Here is a 20404-nt window from a genome sequence, read left to right as displayed (position 1 = left end):
CTTCTGCTACTTTGGCCATTAGGGCCTTAAACTGCCTGTTTTATATGTTAAAGTATCAGCAGCATATTATTGGATTACTTGAACAGAAAATTATGTTGATTCCTGTCTGTGCTGAAAATAGAATTACAGGAGTTAATGCATTCTGCTAAACAAGTTGGTAAACTTACTTTGCAATGTGGTTTTGATTCCTTAGAGACATCTTGCAAGGCTGCTGTCACTGGGTCTGTACTTAGAAGGCATGCTTGGCTTAAGGAGCAAACATTACCAGATCATGTTAAAGCTAAATTACTTGATGCCCCCTTAAACCAAGACCGCCTGTTTGGTAACAAAGCAGAAGTAGTACTTAAAAAGATGGAGGAAAAAGCTAAATCTATGCAAACTGTTAAAGATTTCCTGCAGGTGCAGCCTCCCAGATTTAGTAGGCACTGGCCTTCTAAGAATTGGTACTTTCCTGTCTCTTCCCGGCCTCAGTCTCAAGGTACTCACAGGCCTAAGCAGTGGGGGGTTCCCTCTTCCAAAGCTGGAAGTGGTAAGGCACCCCCCCCCCATAGTAAACTGTCACAGTGACTTAACCTTAAACCTTCCAAGCCCTACTCAACTGACTGTTCCTTTGGGGGAAAGATCGCCTTGCATGTAAAAAACTGGGAACTCATTACCCAAGACAAATGGGTTCTAAATATAGTTTCCCAAGGATACAGATTCCACTTCCACTCCTTACCAACCCCAAACGGTTGGCCAGACCTACCCCCAAATCAGTGGGCAGAGGCTCAACAGCAGGTTCTCAATCTTCTAAGTATCAGGGCTATTCAACCTGTTCCAGAAGAGGAATGGGGACAAGGGCTTTACTGAAGACTTTTCCTGGTACCCAGAAAAGACAATACTTGGCGTCCTATCCTGGACTTGTCTATCCTAAACACCTTTTTGGTAATCCCAAAATTCAAAATGCTAACTTTTCATCAACTGCTACCCATGCTAGGCAAAAATGCCTGGTTGGCAACATTGGATTTAAGGGAAGCTTACCTGCACATCCCAATAAGGGAATCTTGCAGAAAATACCTATGCTTCAGAGCAGGCTACATGCACTATCAGTTCTCTGCACTGCCCCTTGGCTTATCTACTGCGCCCAGGGTATTCACAAGGTGCCTAGCTCCAGTCATTGCATTCTGCAGGCAAAGAAGTATTTAAATATACCCATACCTGGACGATTGTTTAATTCAGGCAGAAAGCCAGGACATACTATTTAATCATCTGGCATTTGTAAAGAAACTGCTAACCTCACTGGGATACACCATAAACAAAAAGAAATCTCACCTAGTACCCGGCCAACAAATTGTATTCCTGGGAGCAAGCTTGAATACAACTTCCCAGATGGCCTACCTCACGCCAGAGAAACAAGTTTATTTGACAGCCTACTTCAAACTACTGGCCACAAAGACCCAGCTATCTGCAAGGAAAATACTGCAAGCCCTGGGGTTCATGGCCTCTTGCATTCTACTAATTCCATATGCAAGACGGCATATGAGGAAACTACAATGGTATCTAAAAAGCCTATGGTGTCAACATTCTCAGGACCTGGAATCAATGATTCCCATCATTCCTTGTATAAAGACAGAGTTCCTTTGGTGGGCAGAGGCCTGCCACCACAACAAGGGACTGACATTCACTCTACCCTCTGCCGCTCAAACCCTAACAGACTCATCAGACTATGCATGGGGGGCTCACTTGACAGGGCAGTGCATTCAGGGCAAATGGAACCCGAGTCAAATGCACCTGCATATCAATCAAAAATAAATGTTAGCTGTACAGAATTCTCTGAAAGCCTTTAAGGACCACATTCTTCCAGGACAATTATTGGTAAAGATGGACAACACCACTGTTATGTGGTACATAAACAAGCAGGGGGGAACTCACTCATACCCCCTCTGCAGACTAGCCATGGCTCTGTGGAACACAGACTTGAGCTACCAAGTGCAACAGCTCAATTCCTGCCAGGCAAGCTAAATACACTGGCAGACAACCTAAGCAGAAATCTCATGGACCCACACAAGTGGAAACTGGAGCCAAAGATATTCCACATTCTGAGAAACAAATGGGGGAGCTCAGAGATAGACCTGTTTGCCTCCCCTCAGAACTACCAATTGGACAAATTCTGCACAAGGACTCCCCACAGTCAAGCTTGGAAAGTGGATGCCCTGTCCTTTACCTGGGAAAGCCTCTCAGTCTATGACTTCCCCCTCAATTTATGACTTCCCCCTCTGCCTCTCCTCTCGAAAGTTTTACTAAAGATCAAACAGGACAAACCAAGGACAATACTCATTGCACCAGACTGGCCATGCCAACACTGGTACCCCCACTTGCGCAGTATGTCACTACTGGAACCATGGCACCTGCCTCAGACTCCTTCCCTACTGTCCCAGCAGGAGGGCCAGATTCTGCACAACCAGATTCAAACCCTATACCTGGCAGCCTGAGTAATTACCGGAGTTCTCCTATACCATCCCTCAGCAAACAAGTGCTGGATGTCATCCTGAAGGCAAGGAGGCCTAGTATTAGAAAATCCTATGCTGAAAAGTGGAAAAGATTCTGTTCCTGGAGCCAGACTCGGGATGGGCACAACAATGCCCAGTTTACCACATATTCTTCAATACTTAACAGAGATACTTCACAAGGGCCTTTCCTTCTCTTCCATTAAAATTCATGTCTCATCCATTTCAGCACATTATAATACTGAGCCACCCCTCTTCTCTCACCCCCTACTGAAAGAATTCCTCAGAGGGGCCAAAAATCTAAGACCACCCAGGAGAGCTTCTACTCCTGCCTGGGACATTATCTTTGTATTGGAAAAGCTCACTGTACCTCCTTTTGAGCCAGTTGCAACTGCAGAGTTGAAATTCCTTACTTGGAAAACAGCCTTCCTTCTACCCATCACTTCAGCAAGAAGGATGTCTGAATTACAGACCCTCATGGCAGTGGAGCCTTTCATCATTTTTCATGCGGACAGGGTGTCCCTCAGGACCAATCTTTCCTTTATGCCCAAGGTGGTATCCAATGTGGCCCTTAATCAGTCCATTCATTTGCCAACCTTCTTTTCTAATCCACAGAACAAAGAGGAACGAATACTGCACTCTTTGAACGTGTACAGACAACTTAGATTTTATTTGGACAGGACCAAGCCTCTCAGGAAATCTGAACAACTGCTAGATGTTCTTAGTGTTTCACTGTTGCAGTCATCACATTTGGGTTATCTGCTTGCAGGAGCCCTCAATCGGCCTGATTAACAAAGTCTTGGGTCCTGAGTCGGTTGCTGTCCCTTCTTCCGTGACGTCAGGGGTATAAAACATGCAGCAGATGCCATTACATCAGTCTTTCTTGCCGTGCGGTGCACAAAGCAGAAGCAGTTTGCAAGTGCCAGTTGGCCGACTCCTGAAATTTTCATTTTCGAGTTTCAGAACCGAATCTTCAACTAAAAGCTAAGTGCCCCGTTGGGAAACTTTTTCTTGCTCTAAACAGATGTCAGTAAAAGTAAATAATTGCATTACTTGTGGAAAGCAAATACCTCAAAAATTTTCATTTGTACTGTATTCCTTGTCTAGGCCCTGACCACGACGTACCTCACTGTCTGGTTTTGTGCCTTATTTAAACCACGGACTATCCTTCGGTATATTTTCACTTCTAAATATTTTGGTGCTCGGTTCAGTTATACTGATATGTCTTCGGTAAGCTGTCCGACTACCAACATTCCGAAAAAACGCAAAGATAAAGACAGAGGCAGGCTGCCTAGGTCTAAAGCTGCCGACAACGCTTCTCCTAAGCCAGTCGCCAGTTCGCCGGTACTCAGTGAGGTGCTTTCACAGCCCATGATACCCGCCACTTCAGATTCGCAGGCCTCTGCTGAGACCCATTCGGAATCTGGTATGCAGCGAGATGCTTCAGTTGTGGAACCTGCGGATGTCTCTACCTTGGATGGGTCCAGAGCCACTGTGCTGGCACCGGCTTCTGAGGGTGTATTCAGGCCTACTGACTTGCAAATTAAACCAACGCCATCTTCTTCTTTAAGGCCTAAAACTCATAGCATGCCTGGAAAACTGATGCCAAGACCGCATGGTCAGGACTCTATGCCAAAAAAACAAATGATAAAAATGGCTGAAGACCTTATTGCTTTAATCAGGGGAAGCCAGATTTCCCCCTCTAAGAGACCTAGGACTGAGTTTGCTTATGATACTTCTGACCAGGATTCTGATTTTCTGTTTCCTCTGATGACCAGGATTTACCCTCATCTGCCTATGAGGATTCTGATGCTGAGGACTCTATTCCCTCTGCTATTCCCCTAGAGGATTTCTCTTTTGGTGAAACCTTGCATACTCTCAGGGAGAATTTTTATTGGGAAGGTCAGGATTTCTCTGATTTTAAAAAGAGGCTTAGGGATTTCTTACTACTGCCCCAGCACAGGCCTTTAGCCATACCTCCTGTATTAGACATTGTTGATGATGCCTTTTCAGAATCTAGCTTGGCCCCTGACTCTCTACCTCCTGCTCCCAGAAAACCTGACAGATGTGAGAGTCAGGGACCCTGTAATAAGTTTGTCTTTCCTCTCCTGCCTCTGCTCTCCAAAGTACTACTAAAGATCAAACAAGACAAACCAAGGACGATTTTGATTGCACCAGACTGGCCACGCCAACACTGGTACCCCCCTCTTGTGTGTTACTGTTGGCCCATGGCACCTGCCACAGACTCCTGCCCTATTGTTTCAGCAGGAGAAACAGATCCTGCACCTTCAGCTTCAAACACTGAACCTAGCAATCTGGCTTATTACCTAATCTCTCCTTTACCATCCCTCCGTAAACCAATGATGGATATCATTTTAGAGGCAAGGAGGCCTAGTACTAGAAAATATTATGCTGAAAAATGGAAAAGGTTCTGTGCCTAGAACCAATCTCAAGGGTTGAGCACAGCAGTGCCCAATTTACCTCAGATTTTACAATACTTAACTGAGATGCTTCACAAGGGCCTGTCTTTCTCCTCCATCAAAATTCACACCTCAGCCATTTCAGCTCATTATAGCACAGAGCCTCCTCTCTTCTCTAATTCACTGTTCAAGCAGATGTTCTTCGTGTTTCACTGTTGCAGTCATTACATTTGGGTAATCTGCTGGCAGTCAGTGTAATGACTGCAACAGTGAATACACTTGAACATCTACATTTATGGTAAGTGTACACAACTGTACTTTTCTCAGAGGGGCCAACAATTTACGACCACCCAGGAGAGTGCCAACTCCAGCATGGGACCTTAACTTTGTATTGGAAAAACTCACTCTTCCTCCTTTTGAGCCAGCTGCTACTGCAGACTTAAAATTCCTTTCTTGGAAAACAGCTTTCCTTTTAGCAATCACTTCAGCAAGAAGGGTATCTGAATTATAGGCCCTCATGGCAGTGGAGCCTTTCATCATCTTTCATGCGGTCAGGGTGTGTCTCAGGACCAATCCCTCCTTCATGCCCAAGGTGGTTTCCAGTGTGGCCCTCAATCAGTCCATTCATTTGCCAACCTTCTTTCCTAATCCACAGAACAAAGGGGAACGGATACTGCACTCCTTAGATGTGCACAGACAACTTAATTCTACTTGGGCAAGACTAATCCTCAAAGGAAATCTGACCAACTGCTGGTGGCATTTGCTGCAGGGGCAGAGGGGGAGGCTATTTCAGCGCAAACTATTTCCAAATGGATAGGCCATTGCATTAATTTCTGCTACAAGCACCATGGAAAACCTATCCCACAGGGGATTAGATGCCACTCAACCAGGGCTGCATCTACCTCTACAGCCTTCCTCAGAGGCGTCCCTACCAGGGACATCCTAGAAGCTGCTACCTGGAGTTCTGTACATACTTTCACCAAGCATTACCATCTGCCAGTTTTCTCTAAATCCAGAGCTGGCTTTGCCGCTGCATTCTTGCAGGGCCTTATATCTAAATTCCTCCTCCCATCCTTAGCTTTGGGAATCTACCCAAATGTGACGTGCAACAGTGAAACATGAAGAACATAAGTACAGTTGTGTACACTTACCATAAATGTAGATGTTTGAGTGTATTCACTGTTGCAGTCCTGGTTACCCTCCCTCCAGCTCCCTTACTTCTTTTGGCTATACCTGTACTCTCCTTTATTATGCTCAAAAGCTTTTTGGTGTATTTGCTTTATTGTTGGAGGTATAACCTTGTATACTTGTAGATTTAATTGCTTCCCATTTGGGGGATACCTGACATTTGGGCCAAGAAAAACTGATGTAATGGCGTCGGCTGCATGTTTTATACCCCTGATGACCTGACGTCACAAAAGAAGGGACCGCAACTGACGCAGGACCCAAGACTTTGTTAATCAGGCCGACAGAGCTACTGCAAGCAGATAACCCAAATGTGATGACTGCAACAGTGAATACACTCGAACATCTACATTTATGGTAAGTGTACACAACTGTACTTTGCCTTTGCTGCAGGGGCAGAGGGGAAGGCCATTTCAAAGCAAACCATTTCTAAGTGGATAGGCCATTGCATTCTTTTCTGCGATAAGCACCATGGAAAACCTACCCCACAGGGGATACGACCCCATTCCCCCAGGGCTGCATCTACTTCTACAGCCTTTCTCAGAGGTGTTCCTATCAGGGACATCCTAGAAGCTGCTACCTGGAGTTCTGTACATACCTTCACCTAGCATTACCACTTGCCAATTTTCTCTAAATCCAGAGCTGGTTTTGCCACTGCAGTCTTGCAGGGCCCAATAGCTACTCCTAATGCTCAATAACTGCCTCCTCCCTTCCTTAGCTTTGGGAATCTACCCAAATGTAATGACTGCAACGGTGAAACACCAAGAACATAGTACAGTTGTGTACGCTTACCATAAATGTAGATGTTCGAGTGTATTCACTGTTGCAGTCCTGGTTACCCTCCCTCCAGCCCCCTGACTTCTATTGGCTATACCTCTCTTCTTGTTTACTATACTTAAGCTTTCTGGTGTATTTGCATTTTGTTGGAGGTGTAACCTTATATTTAATTGCTTCCCATTATGGGGGTACCTGACATCTGGGGCAAGAAAAACTGATGTAATGGCGTCTGCTGCATGCTTTATACCTCTGACTACCTGATGTAATGGAAGATGAGACAGCAACCGACGAAGGACCCAAGACTTTGATAATCAGGCCAACCGAGGGCTACCTACAAGCAGATAACCCAAATGTAATGACTGCAACAGTGAATACACTCTAACATCTACATTTGTGGTAAGTGTACACAACTGTACTTTGCTGTAGGTGCTTTGTATGGTACATGAAAGGGGCGTTATACTTAGTTATGGCCTGATTAGTGATGAGTATAGAGGGGTTATAATGTCCATTGCTCTAGAGGCGATGCTATTGCTTACCAAGTGTGCTACATAGAAAGTCTTCCTTACTACAGTAGGCACGTGATGGTCAAAGGTAAGGTCACAGTCTACTTGTGATCCCAGATATCTTACCACTTCATAGGTACATAGAGTATTGTTGTTAATTTGATGGTGTGAAAGGACATTGTTTTTACTGAAGGGGATGATGATGCATTTCTTTTTATTCAGTTTGAGACCATGAGTAAGACACCAGTCGTTCATCTGTGTAAGACCCTTTTGAAATATACTGACATAATTTGGGAATTCAGTAATTGCACCCAGTTTGCAGTCGTTCTCAAACTTGGTCAGCCACAACCCTTTAGTTTTGGCCTGAATTTCTGAAAAGTATATACCAAACAGTAGGGGGGCTAGCACAAACCCCTGTGGCACCCGCTGGTGACAAGTCTGCTGGTTGATTTGAAGTCATGCACTTTGATAGTGTATGACCGATTTGTGAGCCAGTTGGCAACCCAGCTTACAAGAAAGGGGTTTACATTCAGTTTGCTAAGTTTATCGGTAATGCCCGAGTGTGGGATTTTGTCAAAGGCCTTTGCCAAATCGAGGTATACTGTTTGCAGAGATTTGCCATCATCAATGGCCCTGGTCACATTTTTGAAGAAATCACCAGGTTTAACAATCAGGATCTGCGCTATACAAAACCGAATTGGGTTGGATCCAGAGTCTGGATGTCATCTATGTCTTAATTTGAGGTCCATGATGGTATGTTCCAAGGCTTTACAGATGACCCTAGTCAGAATTATGGGTCTGTAATTCCCTAGGTCTGTTGCTAAGCCTCCTTTGTAGAGGGGAATAACTGTTGTTGTTCTCCATTCCTCAGGAGCAAAGCCTGTGAGTTAGGCTGTGATTTGAATAGGATACTTAATGGTGATGCTAGTTCATGTTTTACTTTTAGAAGACAGCCTGGGATGCCACGTGGTCCCATAGAGGCTGTGTTTTTTGTCTTAGACAAAGCTTTAATGACCTGCTCTGCGGATATATAGGGTGGGGGGTTTGGGAGCAAGGTTTGTGATAAGTTTGGAAGGGATAATGGAGTGAAATTGTGGCCAAAATCCGTCTGCTAGCAGGTTTCCTATCACTGCAGGATACCATTGGTCACTAGTTTGGCACATACTTGGGTCCTACCGTTTAGGCTGTGTATGTAGCTGTAAAAGGTCTTATGGTTATCCTTGGGTTTGATTGCTAATTTTCAAAGTTACACTTAGAGGATTTGACACATTGTCTTATTTGCCTGTTGAGGCTGAGGAGGGTGCTTTTCCATTGTTGTGGACTCACCTTAGTTTTCTTAGACAGCAACTTTTTGCATTTGTTTATTGATGCTGGATACCCACCAGGGTAGTTTGTTTTTAATTGGGGCTGTGGCTGTGATTCTCTCTGGAACATTCGAGTCTATGCACTTTTATACAAGTGATTGTAAAGGGCTTTAGTTTAAGCTTTGGTGTAGTTACCACTTCCAGCCTAGGAAGGCATTTGTACCTTTGCCTAGGAAGGTATAGTTTGCTTTTGTGAAGTTTTTTAGTCTGACTTCACCCTTTGTAAGTTCTGGTGTTAGTGCCAGCTCAAAGACTACTGATTTGTGGTCAGATTTGACAAATGATCGTCCGACAATTGCAGTAATGCATCTGTTTGTCATGTTTATGAGGACCAGCTCTAATATGTTTGTTCCTTTTGTTAGGGTTTGAACAATTTCTTCCAGGTCATTTGAGTTAACAAAGTCAATGAGCTTTTGTGCTAGTGAGTTAGGGCTAGATTAGGTTTCCCAGTTGATGGTGGGATAATAGAAATCCCCTATGACCAGAGTGTTTGGCAATATTTGGATTGACTCAAGTTTGGTCAAGTAGGCCTCATATACATCATGAACCATGGAGGGGATTTATAAGTAGCTATGATTGGAACGGAAGTCTTACCCACAGTAATCTGAACTTGGAGTAACTCCATGGAGTTGACCAGTCTAACTAGTCAGGAGGTGAATTTGTCCCTAATATAGATAGAAACACTGCCTCCTTTGGTTCTCATGTGTTCGTTTTGCAGTCTGAATGTGTGGAAGGCATTGTAGCCTTGCATGCCTAGGGTACTCTCTGAGGTCTTGAACCAGGTTTCTGTTGCTGCACAGACATCTACACTCTCCAGTGATACAAGTGCTTCCAGGGTGTGCAGTTTTTTTTTAAGCTCCTAGCATTTAGCAGCATAACCCTTATTTTGTTATGGTTGGTAATTTTCATGTCCGCAATTTTGTTTTTGAGACCTTGCCTAAAAAACGCAATATGAGGGAGGCAAGAGACTTTTCCAGCAACTGAAAGCCTAGTGCTGTGAGGTGCAAACTGTCTCTGGCAAAGCAGTGAGGTTTGCCGACCATGTCATCCCAGGCTGACAGAAACTGTATCCCCTTTGAATGACACCAAAAACTAATCCAGTTATTGAGAAATCAGTCATTTTTTGTTTATACTGTGGCATCATTCTAGGTGAGGGTAATATGCTGCTCAAAGCTGGAACATACCTGCCCAGGGCACATACTCAGAATGCTCAGTCACGTCTCTTTTCATATAGTCCAGTGAGGTACGGCTCAGGTCGTTCAACATGAGCTATAACAGAATCATGATGGTATTGTTGCCGAGAGACCAGAGTGCCTGCATGATCTGACAAATCCTGGCACTGGATAGACAGCTGACCGTGACTTTCTCCTCATCTAACCTGGTGAGTGGGGGCACCTGTGTGTCTCACTGCGGAGTCTCCAATGATAAGAAGATTTGGTTTTTGAGTGTTACGCCTTAAGAGCTTGGTAGGTGAGACACTGGTGTTGCTGTGTGTCTTGGGTGCTGTGTGAACTGTGTTACTTGTAGCAGTCTTTTGTTTTGGAGGTCTCTGGTGTTTTGGTAAGTTTCTTGAGAGAACCTCCACATATGTTAATTTATGTGTTTGGAGCATACTGTGTATGGGTAGTGATACTATGTGCTTGAGTAGTGGTAGGTGAGTTGACAATCTCTTCAGTGTTACTGTTTCAAGTGCGAGAGAGAAGGGATTCAAGATTCTTGGTGTAGAGACATCTGTTGCACTCTGTACTAGAGTGAGTTATTAGTGGAGGGCTGTCAGTGTACATGAAGCAGTTGCTACACTACCTCAGGAGACCCTAATCATTAAGGCTGGCAGGAGAAACCAGGTGTAGCTGAACTGTCCATAATGCTATGTTTGAAGAACTGTTATCACCAAGGGGATGCTTTAAGGACTGATCTAGTAGGTGCACTGTATATAGGTATTTCTTATGGGAGTTTTGTCTGGTGGTTTAGTAGGTCACAGCTCACTAGCAATCCTTCTTAAACCGGAGATGTACTAAATGGGCAGGCTGTACATTCGCTGGGGCTGAGCTGACATCCATTTAGGATGCTTAGGGGGACCCTCATCTGGTGGTTTTGTAAAGGCCAGGGGGAATTATTTTACTTGATTGAGGTATGTCATGGCTCAGAACTTCTGAGGTTTTTACTGGCAGATGTCCTTGTTAAAATGAAGCAGAAAACTAGGTATATTTCTCTAATTGTTAAAGACCCACAGAAATAATTGCAAGACCTAACTCTGTCTTTTTAAAGCCCTGATGGCTTTGAAGTCTCCTCATGGGTTGTCAGTTCCTTCTCTCCTAGGAATGCCTTCTCCTGCCACCTCTCTCTAAAAGACTATAGATTAGTCTTCTGATGAGATTTGGATTTTGAGGAGGAATTGTGAGCTTGTTACTTCAGATTCATTCTCCTCTTGCAATGGACTCTAATGAGGGATATTCTCTTTCCCCTGATTCCCAGGTAGAGGAACTCTACTTTGGGGGAAACTCTTCTTTAAAATGCTGCAACATCTTAAGTGTGAAATCTCTCTGATGCCTGATCGTTAGAAGAGGTATTATGATCTCATTCAGATGGATTCCCGTACACCTTCTGCAATTCATGCTGTACTTTGAAGCCCTTTTAGGCACTTTTAGGTTTGCTTCTCAGGCTCCAGAGTCTTAAACTCCTGCCCCTAAAAACATTTTTTTAAGGTTCCTGAAACTCAGAAATTTATGAAACATTCATCAGATTCCTCTGCTTTTTCTCTTTCAGCTGACAAGCCCATAAAACTACTTGCTTCCTTAAAGTCTTGCCAACAGATAACACTATAGCAGACCTATGGGTAGGTATGGCAAGAAGGTGTATACTTTTGCTACTTTATCCTTTAGCTATATCAGTTTTCAGACAACTATGACTATGTGCTTTCCCTCATTTCCAAATTAAGGTACGTCTTTGGCTGATATGTCTGATTCAGACAACTTAACCTCAGCACTTTTCTTGTTCATTTATGCTTTGCAGGTAGCTAGACATTTCAATTAAGTGCATCTATGATGCTGTTGATGCTACTTTGCAGGCTGCTGTGTCAGGGTCGGTCATTTGGAGGTATTCCTGGCTTAGGCTTGAATCTCTTCTAGAGGAAAGCTAAGTTATTAAACTATCCTCTGGATACTCAGAATTTGTTTGATTCTGCAGCTGCAGGCATCGTTAAGGTGTTATTGGGGGGGGGGGGGTTATGCATGACCTCATCCTTCCAAAGCAGGTCCCTTTGTGCGTAGACGTCAGAGGCAATCCCAAAAGGGTAAACTGTTCTTTAAAAGGATTTTTCCTGAGAACCCAAGTCATGACTCCTGGGTGTAAAAGTTTTCTTTCCTGATAAACCAATTTCTGTACGACTACTTTCCTTTTCCTCTTTCTTTCGGCCACACTCCTGTCTGTCAAAGACTGTCTCTGTCTTTTGTCATTTAACAGACAATTACAACAGACAAGTGGGCTGTGTCTATAATTCAGAAGAGCTTCAGAATGGTATGGAAGTCCTTTCCTCCATTTACAGGTATTCCTTCAACCTCCTTGCCAGTTGCATCATTTTTCCACGTCTGATTCAAGGTCTTTTGTCTCAGGGAACTTTTCAGCCAGTTCCTCCTTGCCAATGGGGCATTGGCTTCAATTCCAGGATGCTTCTTGTTCCCAGTAAGAAGGGTTCTTAAAGGTCTATTTTAGATCTTTCCTTTTTCAACACTTCTGTAAGTTCCCTCTTTAAAAATGTTCACTTTTCGCAATCAATTTCCAGTGCTTCTTCCCCAAGCCTTTCTGATTTCTCTAGATTTGAAGAATGCATATCTCCATATCACTATTCATCCTCTTTTTAGGAATTTTTTTATAATTCTCTGCATCTGCCTCATATCTTCAGTTCTCTGCTTGACCATTTGGTCTTTCTACAGCCCTGAAGGTCATTACCAAATGTGTATCCCTTTTGCTGACTTTGCAGCATTCACATTTTTTCTTATCTGGATGACCTTCTCTTTCAGGCTCCTTCCCAGTAGGCTGTCCTGCAGTACTTAGAGTTCACAATCCATTTGCTTTGCAGTGAAGGCTTCACTCTAAGTTTTGATGCCTTGTCTGAGTCAAGTTTTCTTGTGTTGCAGAATTTGCACTCGTAATGACAGTTTTCTTCTTCAAAAGGTCCTTTCTTTGACAACCTTGTTTCAATCTCTTCTTTCTTTACAAGAAACCTCACCAAGAGAGTTTCTAGGAGCTCTGGAGTTCATGGCATCCACTATCCCTATGGTTCCATGTGCCAGACTTGATATGAGGAAGTTCCTGTGGTATATGAAGGCAATTTGGTTCAACACTGTCATCCTTTGGACCTCCAACTTCTTCTTTTGCCTTGCTTGAGGAAAGAATTTATTTGGTGGATCACCTAGCTATCCCTAAATCCAGGCCTTACATTTCTAGTTTCTCCCCTCACTGAAAATATTTGTATACATGCTTCATACCTACCCTGGGGGCTTGTTCTAATGGCAATGGCTTCAGGGTCCAGGGAGTTTGGTTTCCTCAGGAGAGTACCAGACATATCACTGTCAAGGAAATGGGTTCATAGGTTGGTACTAGGCTATCGGCCCTAGGGCCTATACAAGGCTAGCCATAACAATTCCCTGGCTATTTCTTCCCACAGTATTTACTTCCCTGGACCCCTGTCTAGAAGGATGACTGATGTGATCCCCAGGGTGAATTGTCTATCTCCCCTCCAGTCACCAAGGTTCCTTTTGAAGAGGGCCAAAGAGGTGCTGTGCTTGACATATATGGGCAGTCTATTCCAGAGTCTTGGGAGTCTCTGGGTCAGGAACCTATCCCTCCAACATGTTTTGTTCATTGTGATGACAAGGTTTAGATCCCTGGAGCATGTGTCTGAAGGATTGGGATTTCTTTAAGTATAGCATGTCCTGCAGCTCTGGGTTTGACATGGCCTTGCATGTTAAGCAGAGATAGTCTCTGAGTAGACGATATGCCACAGAGTATAGCTGGAGGGTTTTTTAGACTGTCAAAATAGGGCGTCTGCTTTAGGCCTGTGATTCTTTTATTGAGGTATTTATGCAGCCTTTCCAGTTGTTGCAATGTCTTGAGAGGTACATGCCAAACGGGGCGTTGTATTCTATAATGGGTCTAATGAGGGATGAGTACAGTGGGATAATGACCTCCTTTTTTCTGGATGAAAAGCCCTTGGTGATGCGGTGTGCCACATAGAAGGATTTCCTGACTGTTGTGATGATGTGGTTATCGAAGGTGAGACCACTGTCCACCTGTGTCCCTAAGTCTCTTCTTATCACACTTTCAGTGTTTAGTGTACTGTCACCTACGTGGTAATTCATGGGTACATATTTTTTCCCAAAGGGGATAACCATACATTTCTTGACATTGAGCTTGAGCCCATGGCTCTGGCACCAAGCATCTGTTTCTGTAAGGCCTTTTTGTAGAATTTCCACATCATTTGCCGATTCAGTAATGGCTCCCAGTTTGCAGTCATCTGCGAAGTTTGTTAGCCAGAGTCCCTTAGTGTTGGCCTGTACTTTAGAGAAGTAGATGCCAAACGAGCAGTCCCAGGACTGAACCCTGAGGTACTCCACTTGTCACTTGTCCGGAGATGGATTTGGAGTTGGCTACTTTTACAGTGTGGGTTCTGTCAGTAAGCCAGTTGGCAACCCATCGCGTGACGTAGGGATTAATGCCCAGCTTAGTAAGTTTATCTATGATTCCAGAGTGGGGGATGGTGACGAAGGCCTTGTTGAGGTTCAGATAGGCTGTGTGGACCACCTTACCCTTGTCCATGGCTCTGGAGACTGATTCGAAGAAGTCATTCAGGTTCAGGAGACAAAATCGGCCCTTCACTAACCCAAACTGTGTGGGGTCCAGTGTTTGAAGGTTGCCAATGTCTTTGTTTATAAGTTCCATGATAATACATTCCATGGCCTTGCAGATAAGGCTCATAAGACTGATGGGGTGGTAGTCTCCGGGATCCAAGGTGGATCCCTCCTTATGGAGTGGGATAACTGTAGCTGTGCACCACTCGGTGGGCACGAAGCCTGAGGTGAGGCTATGATTAAACATGACACTTAGGTAAGGTGCCAGTTCATTTTTCATGTAGTACACAGCCTGGGATGTATTCTGGCCACATGGATGCTGTATTCTTAGCTTTGGAGAGTGCATTTTTTTACCTGTGTGGCCGTTATTACCGGAATTTGGCAGTCTTTTGGTATTGAGATGGGCCCTTTAGGGGGTGAGAGGGGGGTGAAGTTTGCACTGAATCGATCTGCCAGGATATTGGCAATATCCTTGGGATCAGTATATTTAATGCCATTCTGTTGTAGCTCAGAGCAGATCTGAGCATTGCCATTTAGATTCTTGATATAGCTATAGAATGCCTTGTGGTTGTCTTTGGAATCTTTGGCAATTTTATTTTCGTAACTAGCTTTGGAGGATTTTATGAGGGATCTCTGCTTCTTACTGAGGCTGATAAGGGAGTTTTTTGCATCCTGTGATTTTCCTCTTTTCTGCAACAGTTTTTTTCCTTTTGTTGTAAAGTTTGTTTATGGCAAGAGACCACCAGATTGGCTTCCTTTTTTTGGAGGAGAGCTTCTTGGTTCTATTGGGGATGGCATGATTCATGCACGAGTGGATGTGCTCGTACAGTGCCTTAGTGTAGGATTCAGCAGTCAAACTTTCAGTTCCCATCTGCATGGGTGTCATGAAGTTTGTCACTTCTGACTTGAGTAGCATGAAGTTGGCTTTGGAGAAGTTTTTTACGGAGGTTTCCTTACTGGGGGGTGGGGGGTGGGATATGGATGTCAAGCGTGATTAGCTTGTGGTCAGACTTGACCAACGAGGTGGTGACCATAGGTGTGGAGCATCGATTTCCCATGTTGGTAAATGGTAAATGAAGAGCTCAGTTTTGGCTCCCCAATCCCCGCATTAGCTATGGTCTCCAGGACCCCTCAGAGTTCTTATGAACAACACTGCTGTTAAGTGGTACAAGTGGGGATGAAGACTTGCTGCCTTTGCAAGCGAGCCCTGACAACATGCGACTTTGCCATTTGGCACCAGTTGACTCTTCAGGCAGTATATATTCCATCAGAAAAGAATGCAGTGGCAGACACTTTGAGCAGATCCTCACAAGTGGATGTTGTACAGGGAGGGTATTCTTTAGGAGGATGTTTTTGTTGCCTCCTCTCAGAACAAAAAAAAACAGCAAATTCTATTCCGGAGTGCCAAGACTCCTGACTTGGAAATTAGATGCCATATCTATTTCTTGGAGAGGGATGTTCCTGTATGCATTTCCCCCTCTTCCTCTGCTGCCAAAGGTCCTTTACAAGGTTATGTTGGACGGATCCAAAATCTTGTTGGTGACCCTTTTGTAGGCCAGACAAAATTGCTTTCCTCTTTATTTCTTTCATGTGGCTAGGGGCAATTATCATGAGTTACCCCACAGGAAGGACAACCTTACACAGGACAAGGGCTCTTTCATTTATTGTCATCTTCTCATCCTACAGTCTGGGTGATGAGAGTTTTGATTACATTCTGGCACCACTTTTTTGAAGACTTGCTTTAGGTTTTATTAGAAGCAAGGAAACACAATACTAGAAAGTCTTAATTAGCTTAATGGAAGAAATTTTCTGTTTGTTATAGCAACACTGAACAAGACCCACTTTCTGTAGGGATTCCTGCTGTTCTTTCCCAGTTGTGTGAGCTGCTCCATTCTGGTCTGGTATACTGTTCTGTTAAATCTCATTTGTCAGTCATCTCTGCTCATCTTCGACTAGATCCACCAGTTTCTTCTACTTTTGAGGTCATTCAGCTTCTAAAAGGAGTCCATATTAGGCATCCAAGAAAACCAGTTCTTCCTTCTTGGGATCACAACTATGTTCTTGAAAAGCTGACACAGCCTTCTTTTTGCACCATCAGCCTCTTCACTTTGAAATTGTGTACTGTCCTGTTGGTGGGTCTGACTTTAGGCTTGTATGGCCTTTCCCTCTGTTGTTTGTTTTCCACAGAGACGGGCTGTTCCTTAGAACTAATCCTTCCTTTATGCCTAAGGTTGTCAATAATTTGTCTCTGAATCAGACTATCCATCTTCCTTATTTCCTTCTCCTCAGAATGAAAGTGAGAAGATTCTTCATTCATTGGATTTGCATAAACAGCTCAGGTACTAACTAGACAAGACTAAAGATATTAGAAAGTCAGCTTTTTTTTTTTTTTAATTCTATATCAAGGATAAAAAAATAGATTTGGGAGTTTCTAAGCAAACCATTTCTTTTTGAATTTCTAAAGTCATTTCCTTTTTTACTTTTTTATGGAAAAACTGCTTCCTTCTGATCATGCTCATTCTACTAGAGGTGTTGCGGCTGCTGGCGCTTTGTTTAAGGATCTCAATGCTCGATCCATTCTGGAATCTGCTACCTGTGCATAATTTTACTAAGCATTATCAGCTGGATGTGTTTTCAAGGGCCAGAGCAGGTTTTGCTAGGTCCATCCTCCATGTTTTTGGAGGACTCTCCAGTTGCTTCATCTTCCTCACATTCTCTTCGGTAGCTTTAGCACTCTCTCAATAGTGAGGAATACTGCAGCAGTGGATAAGGAAAGACATAGTACAATTGTGTATGAACCTAGCATAACAGTAGGTGTCCTACTTACTACTGTTGTAGTATTCCATCCCTTCCCCCAGTTAGTTTTTTCCTTTTTTTCTCATCTGGCTGAGGGGAGTTCTTTTCTTTTCTTTTTTTTTTTTTTGCTGTACATGTACCATATTCTTTTGTGTCTTGTCTGCTGCTTCTGTTCTGCTGGGGCAGTTCAGTTCTGAGGATTTTTTGTTCATACTTCACTTGTGTACCTCACGCTTTGGAACGTAGGACATAGTCTGATGTAGAGGACATGGAAAGGACCAGGGTTTGGTATGCTGGACAGACTTATGACTACTTTTGGCAGGATATCCCCATAGTAAGGAATACTGCAGCAGTGATAAGAACGACTTCTGTTAAGTACTTACTTAACTGTACTTTATGGTGGGTCAGCGTGTTTGGTGTTCCATAAAGATAGTTTCCTAGAGAGCAAATTCCCTCACTTATGCCTAAAGTGATTTAAGCCAAATCATCCAGCACTCTGTAGTCTTCCAAAGCCTAACAAACAGAGAGAAGGAATTCTTTAGACTTAGGATGTGCATGGGCAGCTTGGGTATTATCTTGATAGAACTAAACCTTTCAGGAAAGTTGAACAGCTTTTTATTTCCTGTGAAGATGATAAAAAAGGGCAACCCATGTCAAAGCGCACTATTTCCAGGGGGTTGTCATTTAAGATTTCTTTGTTATTCCCACCATAATAAGACTCTTCCAGGCAGGGTCAATGCTCAATCTGTGAGGGCTTTGGCTGCTGCTTCTATGGCTGTTTGAAAAGAGGTAAACTCCAGAAGCATTCTAGAAGCATCTGCTTGGTCCTTTGTGCATACATTTACAAATTACTACAAACTAGCTTTTTTTTCCCTGTCTAGAACATCTCTGCTAGGACCATTCTCCAGTGGCTCCTGGACCCTCATCCCAATCTCTGTAAGCTTTGTTTTTCTACCCATATAGCTTAGGCTATTGCAGTAGTGATTTGTGAATGGACATAATACACTTGTATAAAATAGGTGCTCAGTAAAATCACCTTTGCAGTGGCTGATCCCTCCCTTCACCCCCTTTTTGGGTTTATGTTTATGTTTAAGGAAGGGTAAGGATTTGTGTATCTGTATCTTAAGTTTACCTTTTTTTATCAGGACAGTAGACTCTATTTTTAAGTTGGCAAGGAAGTCATCAAACTTTTGGCACCCTGGCTGCTGTTTTGCTGTACTTGGAGCTTGTGCATCCAACAGCCTGGGTGCAGGTGGAGGAGCCCAAGGCTGTGGAAAACTGTCCAGATGTTATATTCTAGACAAAGTATAACTTGTATAGCTTAGGGTACTACAGTGATTTAATTGAATATTTACTGTTAAGGTAAGTTACAGAAGTAGAGTTATGACTTTAAATGTCAACATTTGCACCATTGTGAAGACCATTGTTTTCAGAATAGTTTTCTTGTGCTCTACCTTTTGCTTGGCTGTTATGGTTGAGGAGTTATGAGCACCTGTTTTAAGTATGGCTTTTGAAAAATAATTCTCTGAAAATTAGTTCAGGATGCACTATTATTTCTTTTGGAGGAAGTTAAAAGTCAATATTCCTGAGCCCCCTGAAGAAACAGGTGGGAGAAGCTTCAGGCCTGCATCAGTACTTTGAGAATGTAAGTGGTTGAAAATGCCCATCACTTGCATAGGCAGGATAATCAGTCTGTCATTCTTTGATCTTATTAGCTAAATTTTTCAGGAGGGAGAGTAAGTAAAGGGCAGACATTAGTCGCACCTTCTAATGTTAAGTCCTTCTCTGAGGTGGCTGCACAATCCTTGTGGATTGCATACTTGCTCTTCACAGATGTGGACTTGTTTGCCCATGATCACTGCACCCCCTGTCAGCCAGGAGAGTGAGCACTGCCTGCTCCCAGTTTAATGGCTAGAGCACATTTCTGACTGTCCTACTGCCAGGGAATGGTCCTTCAAGTCCCTGGTCAAACGTTTGGTGGTTACATTCCTAAGAGTTTCTCTTTCTGGGCCTCCCTTTGGATTCAGCAGGACTTGTTGGCTCAGAATGAGCAAGGTCTACCAAGTCCTCCCATACCAGGATTTGCTGCTCAAGTCCTTAACATCAGGAATTTTTTCTCCTGAATTTTGTTTTGTCAGGTGTGGAAGCACACTGTTAAGGAGCACAGTCTGATGCCACTGCTAGGCCTAGTGCTGATTTCTTCTGTTTGTTTGCTGTCATTGGCATAGGTGCCCATTTCTGTCTTTTCTTTCCCTTTTTGTGACACCAAATGGGAGTTGTTGTATCTGCTTGTGGATAAGTAGCTTCAGTTTGGGAATGGAGAGAGGCCTCAGCATCGTGATAAGAATCCGAAAAAAAAAAAAATCATCGTCTCAGTGACTTATAAATATAGTGAGACTTTTTCATCCCTACCAGATGACCCTTCCTTTGAAGGAGCATTCAGCCTGTCATACCGTACCTGCTCCCTCCTGGTTGTTTCTGAATGAATATCAAGGAAGGAAGAGGGGAAGCCCCGGGTCATCATGTCTGTGGAACTTGTGAATAAGGGTACCTCATGTGCAGCCTGGTAGCAGTTGCGTAGTGCTCTATCATTTTCCATAAGATAGATGCTTTCACAAGTCTCTGACTTACTGAAGTGTCAGAATGACCAGGCGTCTTTGGACAGACTGTTGACTGACATCTTTGGTTCAGCACAAGTTCAGACATATACCATCATCTTCCACCTAGCTTCCTGTGGCTGCTTTTTAGAGTGTCTTGTTCTTCTCAAGATACACAAATAATTCTTTAAGCCAACATTATCTCTCCTCCCACTGAGTGACATTCAGGAAGTCTTGTGTTGACAAACCTAACAAAAGGTTGGTTGCAGAAAAGAACTGAATGGCATGTGCAGATGCTCTCTGTTATCTCAGTGTGAGTAGCATGACAACTAGGGTAAAGGAGTGTGGCACCAGTTTGGAAGCCTGCTAGAAGATGATTTGAAGAGGGGGTGTAACACCTGAGGTGAAAAGTCCTATAACTTGAATA

At 43.5% G+C, this 20404-nt stretch overlaps 1 protein-coding gene across 1 annotated transcript in view; it reads left to right on the top strand.

Moving 5' to 3' along the window:
• The window catches only part of DENND4A (DENN domain containing 4A), a 2763357-nt gene that overhangs the window by 647099 nt on the left and 2095854 nt on the right, over positions 1-20404 (top strand). The window lies entirely within an intron of this gene.

This window comes from Protopterus annectens, chromosome 7.part0 (genome assembly GCF_019279795.1).
Source record: "Protopterus annectens isolate FY-2018-M chromosome 7.part0, PAN1.0, whole genome shotgun sequence".
NCBI lineage: Eukaryota > Metazoa > Chordata > Ceratodontiformes > Protopteridae > Protopterus > Protopterus annectens.
The sequence above is the reverse complement of the archived record's forward strand: the minus strand, read 5'-3'. Positions and strand labels throughout refer to the sequence as shown.